Source organism: Atta colombica, unplaced genomic scaffold, assembly GCF_001594045.1.
Source record: "Atta colombica isolate Treedump-2 unplaced genomic scaffold, Acol1.0 scaffold238, whole genome shotgun sequence".
NCBI classification, from domain to species: Eukaryota; Metazoa; Arthropoda; class Insecta; order Hymenoptera; family Formicidae; genus Atta; species Atta colombica.
The window spans coordinates 1,967,924-1,974,328 of record NW_017259336.1 but is presented as its reverse complement, the minus strand read 5'-3'; the positions used below and the strand labels follow the sequence as shown (position 1 = coordinate 1,974,328).

At 29.5% G+C, this 6,405-nt stretch overlaps 1 protein-coding gene across 1 annotated transcript in view; it reads right to left on the bottom strand.

The window, feature by feature from the left end:
* The window catches only part of LOC108688661, a 343,834-nt gene that overhangs the window by 173,928 nt on the left and 163,501 nt on the right, over positions 1 to 6,405 (bottom strand). The window lies entirely within an intron of this gene.

Sequence of the window (6,405 nt, the reverse complement as noted above, 5' to 3'; positions counted from 1 at the left end):
TACTTTAATTTAAATGCGTAATATCTTCAGTAATTAATCAAGTAATTATGTTTACTGATCTAGTTACAAACCGCAATTTAATATATTATATAAAAACGCATGTAACTCTCTTCGTATAATTAAATACAAAATAAAACAAAAACATGTATACATATAATATTTTATTAAACTGCGTAATAAAATCTGATATTTAACAAAAAAGGGAATAATTAATTTTAATTTTACATTTCGTGATGTTTTCTCTCGCATTGTTAATAAAATTTCTAAAATTTTACACATGTTTAAAAAATTATGTTTAATTATTTGTATTTTATTCAATTCGAATTATCTCAGTCCCAATAATGTTAAATTTTATAAATAATAAATATATTTTCGTAATTGATAAAATTTTTTTTGGACTGATTATTGTTATTATTTTAAAATATTGTATAACTCAATGACAATACAATTGTAGCATATATTCTGGTAAAAAGAGAGAGAGAGAGAGAGAGAGAGAGAGAGAGAGGGAGAGGGAGAAAGAGAGAGAGAGAGAGAGAGAGAGAGAGAGAGAGAGAGAGAGAGAGAGAGAGAAGTTTGCTTATTAAAGAGTTTTCAAGAGTTCTCTTCCAATAATATACCTCAGTGAAAGCAAAGAGGTTATAGTTAAATTTACCACTCGTTATGCGAGTTTATTTGGCTCGAGATTGCGGAAATATCTATAGGCTGTTAACGTAATTCGCATTTCCGTGCAGATCGTTAATGTCGCCCGAGTGACCGTGAATGGCGTTGTAACGTAATCCACAACCCTTATTTCGCACTTCAGTGACCCACAAGATGAATGTTATCGACTACTGTTCCATATCCCTTTCTCGTTTACGCTCTATTGACGCAAATGATCGTCCCGAAACAATGATAAGCTTTGACATATTCCTCGTTTGATAGTCATAGTAGTTTCTTGTTTGATTTAATATTTGATCCTGTTCTTGTTCTTTTGTCAAACATATTAATTGCTTGCCTGTGTGTTCAATATGTTTAATATGATATATTTTATTAGTTATCGTGAAATACTTACTCAAATCAGTTAGTTATCAGTTCGATCAAATTAATTGATAATAAGATTAATTTGCAAATATTTAACTTAATATTATCTTTTTTAAATATAAATTTTTAATGTCAATTAATCTATAAATTATTAATATTTTCAATAAATGTTGAGCCGTTTTTTAAAAATCTTATGAGGATGAATGCGCGAGGGCGTAGAATCAATGTATTTGCGAATATCTGCTGGGCTCGCGATTAGCCGGCCGTTAATAGTGCGGGCCCCCCGGAATGCGCGTATCGAGATATCGATCTCAACGAAGCTTCCGGCATGGCCCGTCCAAGCTGAAATTTCGGCGGCGGAAGGGGCTAGAAACAGGTCAACCGGAAGTTGTCGATGTACAACGCCGCGTTCCCACGCAGGTTATTATCGTTCTACGCCAGAGCCGCAATACAGAGTCGACCATCCTGGTAATGTTATCCCGTTTACAAGCCCTTATTTCACAACCCACTACTTTGTAAGATGAGCTTCACCGACCCCTATTTCATTTCTCGCGAAATTTGTTCAAGCCACGATGCTTGATAGAAGTATTTTTCCCCAAAATGAAAAAATTACAAGGCAATTGGAAAAATTTAGGGGAAAAATAGAATTTGAAACAGAGAGGAAAGCAAAAGAAAGAAAAACTTTTATTTTTAGTTAGACAACATTACTGAGGAACGAATTATGTGAAATACTTTTTATTTGTAGCGTTTGGCAATCTATTTCAAGATTCTAAAAATGTATTATATAATGAAATTTAATAGATATCAGAATATCTCAGTAAGAAAAAAAAAGTGCATATAAATCTTTAAAAGTGCAACGGTTTACAAACGGAAATTTTTGAAGGTATTTTCTAATCTATTTATGTATAACATTAATAATAAATATAATAAAAATAATGAACTGATGAATATAAGAAAACTAAATTTATTTATATTGAGCTTTCGCGTAAGTTATTTGACAATGCAATCTGGCGTGATGAATATTTTATTCAATTATAATAACAATGCAAAAGACATTGATACAGTTTCATTTGTATGTACATAGTTATTAATTTACGCGCATTCGTGATAATAATATTATAATTACAGCATCGGCAATCTAATCAGCTTTATTCCAAATACGTAAGCTGTTTCTAACAATACTCTAAATGTAAACAATACTCTAATGTCTCTAAAACAATATCATAATTTGATTTTATTTGAATTTGATAAGTAGAAGAGGTTTTTTAAATATAAAAAAGAGAAAGGAATATTTTTGTAATCCTGAACTAAAATGTAACAAGTGGTTAATTTCTTAAATAATAATATCTATTAGCCACGCAATGATCACGAAAATTGCAGATATCTATAATACTAACTGAACAAAAAATGCATACTCTATATATACATACATATATATATATATATATATATATAGAGCAAGCTAAATATAATTTTGCGAGTAGGATAATAATCTCGTTATGCAGAAAATGAAGATCTCTTGCACGCGGATATCTCTGTACAACAATTGAATGGTCATGCTATCACAGTTCGCTGCAATTCGCGATTAATAAATATTTATAAAATTTATAATTTATTAAATAGCTTTTGTTATAGCAAGAGAAATTAGTCGAAATTTTGGTCATATGGACTAGCGTACTTTCATCTTGTCATTTACTTGCAGTTTATTTCTGTTTAATGTAATTATCAATACATTTTTTACTATTAGAAATAATTAAAATACTTAAGTTTTTGCAATTTAACTTATAAATTTAATTTTGGTAATTATTTAGATACAATAAGAACTTTTTTAAATGTTTTTTTTCTTCCAATCTTGATAAAAATTTTTGTTTTGACTCTAACAACAATATCACAAAAAATTAAATCACAAAAATCAATCACAAATCAATCACAAAAAATTAAAAGAAAAGGATACACATTTTTTTATCTCCTCCGATTTACTTAGAATCGCAATAAAGATTTGTATCAAGATTGCAAAAAACAAACAAATTTAAATTAATTAATTAAAATTTGGAAAAGGTTCTATTAAAAATAAATATCCTAATTTTAAGTAAATACTTTCATATTAGTGAATCGAGAATGATATCTGTAATATGACTTTCAATCATTTGCAAAATTTAGAACTTTCAAACATAATCAATTAAAAGCCACTTCGGTTCTACTTAATATCAAAGATAAATGCCTTCAGATATTATTTAATATAAGCTCAAGTTAAGTATATTCTTCACTCTGAAATTAAAGATTTAAATAAAAAAGTATGATTAATTTGTTTACTTTATTATTAAATCTATAGGTTATTCAAAGCTCTCTTTCAAGTTTGCAAATTCAAATTGGATTAATATAATGTACAGTGCTTATTCTGTTTCTCCAATGTTAGAATCAATTTTTTTCATTAGCAAACGGAAAAAAAGGATGGAATTTTTTAAATATTTCAACATTACCCCAATGGAAATGAGGTTAAATTTATTTTCTGTGAAGTATTTTTAACAAAGTTAAAAATGATAATTACTATGTTACGTCATACGTTTTTAATCACTCCACACGCTAAAATAGTCATTTTCAGTACGTTGAATTATATATAAATTTTAACATCATTGTTTCTACCATTTAAAACGTAAGTAGAAAAAAGATTTAGAAATATGTTATTTAAGTTTTATTCTGTAAAGCAGAATACTAAGAATTAAAATTTATTAATTTATAATCGGATTAATATTTAGTTATTTATTTTTATTTAGATTATTCACGCATGTAACATAATATCAAATGAGTATGAGTAATTACATTTCATTTATCAAAAAAATGCGTAACGTTATATTTCACGTTGATGCTGTTTCACATTTAACAGCATGGATTGCGGAAATCTTACCCGAGGCAATAAATAATAAATTCGTTTCTAGTTTTTCATTTTTCTTGTTAGCGTGTAAGAAATAAAGAAAAAAGAATAATTATTAAATCGGAACAATTGTTACGCTTAATCGTTGCGCCGAGAAGCATTTTTAAACCCCGACGGCAGACTTATTTAAGCTTCTCTGGAATAATTGTCCCCATGGGAGTGATTAATTCAATGACGAAATCGAAAGGTGTGGTGCGAAGTTGAGTTCTCCACCTCACCACCACCAATCGTAACGAGAGAGAGGAAACGAGGACAGCTTGAGAGGAGACGATCGACAATCTCATTCTTCCCTCCCTCGTTATTCCTCCGCCGTCCTACTGCAGTCGCATCTTTTTCCTTCGTCGCATCCGAATGGAAATCGCGTTACGGGCGATCGTAGTGCAAACTGTAAATTATCCTCGACATCGATAAATCTTATTGCCACACTAGATGGCAATCTAGCGCCTATTTAATTGTTAGATTGACAGCAAGGAAATACATGTTATCAATAGAAAGCAAAAATTCTTGAAGTTGTTCTTATTTATAATAAGTTGCTCATTTTCAAAAATGTGTAAAATAAAATTAATAAAATTAATAAAATGAAATAATAAAATTATACGTAAAATCAGTTAAATTAAAATAAATTAATAAAGTTAAAAGAAAATTTCACTGAAATATATACTGTACAAGAGAAAGAGAATAATTATTTTAAATAAACAGAGAGAGAAACAGACAGAAGAAACTTTTAATAAAAGAAACATTTTGAATTATACAGACACAAATAAGGAAAAAATTTAGCGTAATTGAAAATTATCAAATCTTTTGAATTTAATTTATAAGAAACAGATAAAATTTGTGGATAAAAATAAAAATATAAACAATTTTCTTTTGTGTAATTAATATTAAAGTTTGATATAAAAATAGATAAATTATTATCAAATACTTAAAAAATTTTATTAAAAAATAGACTTAACTTTTTAGATCATTATCACCACTTACATTTAAATACTTTAAATAATAATGCTACAACAAATAATAATAATCACACAAAGTTTTGTCGCTTCCTTCTATCTCTTAATCACAAACGGAATGCCGCTATATGTCGTGTCGCAACTGTCGCAAGAAACGCGCTCAAAGTTCTCGCAAACCTCATCGTCGACGTGCAAAATGCAAAATGACATGTGTTGCATTAAAAAGCAGTCCGCTTTGGGTGAGGTTGAGAGAGCGCACGAATATATTTTATTTTGTTCGACGTAGGGAGCGCGCACGCAGCTTTTTAAAACAAAGACACAGTCCATTGTGATTTATGCCACGCTCTTCTTTCTGATACCAAGGAGTTACGTGAATAATCTATCATGTAATCGCTCGGACGAAAATAAAACAAATGGTACTGCTTTCGGAAAGCTTTTAGCTTCGGAAAACCTACTGAGGCTTTTACTTCTGTTTCAAGAACGACGCGACGAGCAATATTTTTTATTTATCAATGTCCAATACGAGACTACTGCTCGCGATATCCGTTATGATTCATAATCATTTCAAGAAAAAACTGTGGCATTGTGAATTCGATAAAAGAAGTTGAAGATTAGAAGTAGAAGATTCTCAAAGTTATAAAGGTTATAGACCATAAAGGTTTAAATGCGGTATGTAAAGTCGTAAATAAATGGAGATAATATTCTTAGGAGTTATCCTCATATCATAGAAGAAATTTACTTCATAAGTACTATATAAAGTTTATCAAACACGAAGTAAAACGGTAAAAATAATTTCAATGAATTAATGTTCGTCACTATAAAAATTGCTAGCAAAATATTTCCAGGAGTTCTGTGGCACTTTCACACGGAATTCAAAATTTAGACATTAATGTCATCATGGTTTCCATAAGAAATTCCTCGGGATTTCGGAATCCGCATGTAAATTTTATGGAAATGCGGTACGGCGCCGCCACGTCGTAAAATTTAAAATGTGACGTTGCTGCTCTCGCGGGCCACCTTTTATTTTACATGAACTAATATGAGATTTTACGAATCATATGTGAGCCATTAGGACCCATGATTATTACAAAGGATGTATGAATAATATATTGCGAGAAACTAAGCATTGAACGACCTACTGCAAAAAACTCTCGCCAAAATTTTCTTGTAAATCGATAGATTATACAATATTCTTATTTCTCTAGTAAACTTTCTTGATATCATATTTGATCGGAACATGAATGATGATGGATTATATAAATAAAAATAGAATAAACAATATTGATGCAGAGCGAATGCTTCAGTTTTTATTTTGCAAAATGACTAGATTGCATCCGATTACGACTATAATATTTGTGCAAACTTTTCGATTTGTCGATTCATGTTGCGTAAATTATTGCTAATATAATCCGAATGAGTAATATATCGAGTTAAAAAGTACATAGAAAAAAGAGTAAGATGTATAATCGATCACGTTAATAGTTTCATTTTACATCTTTAATT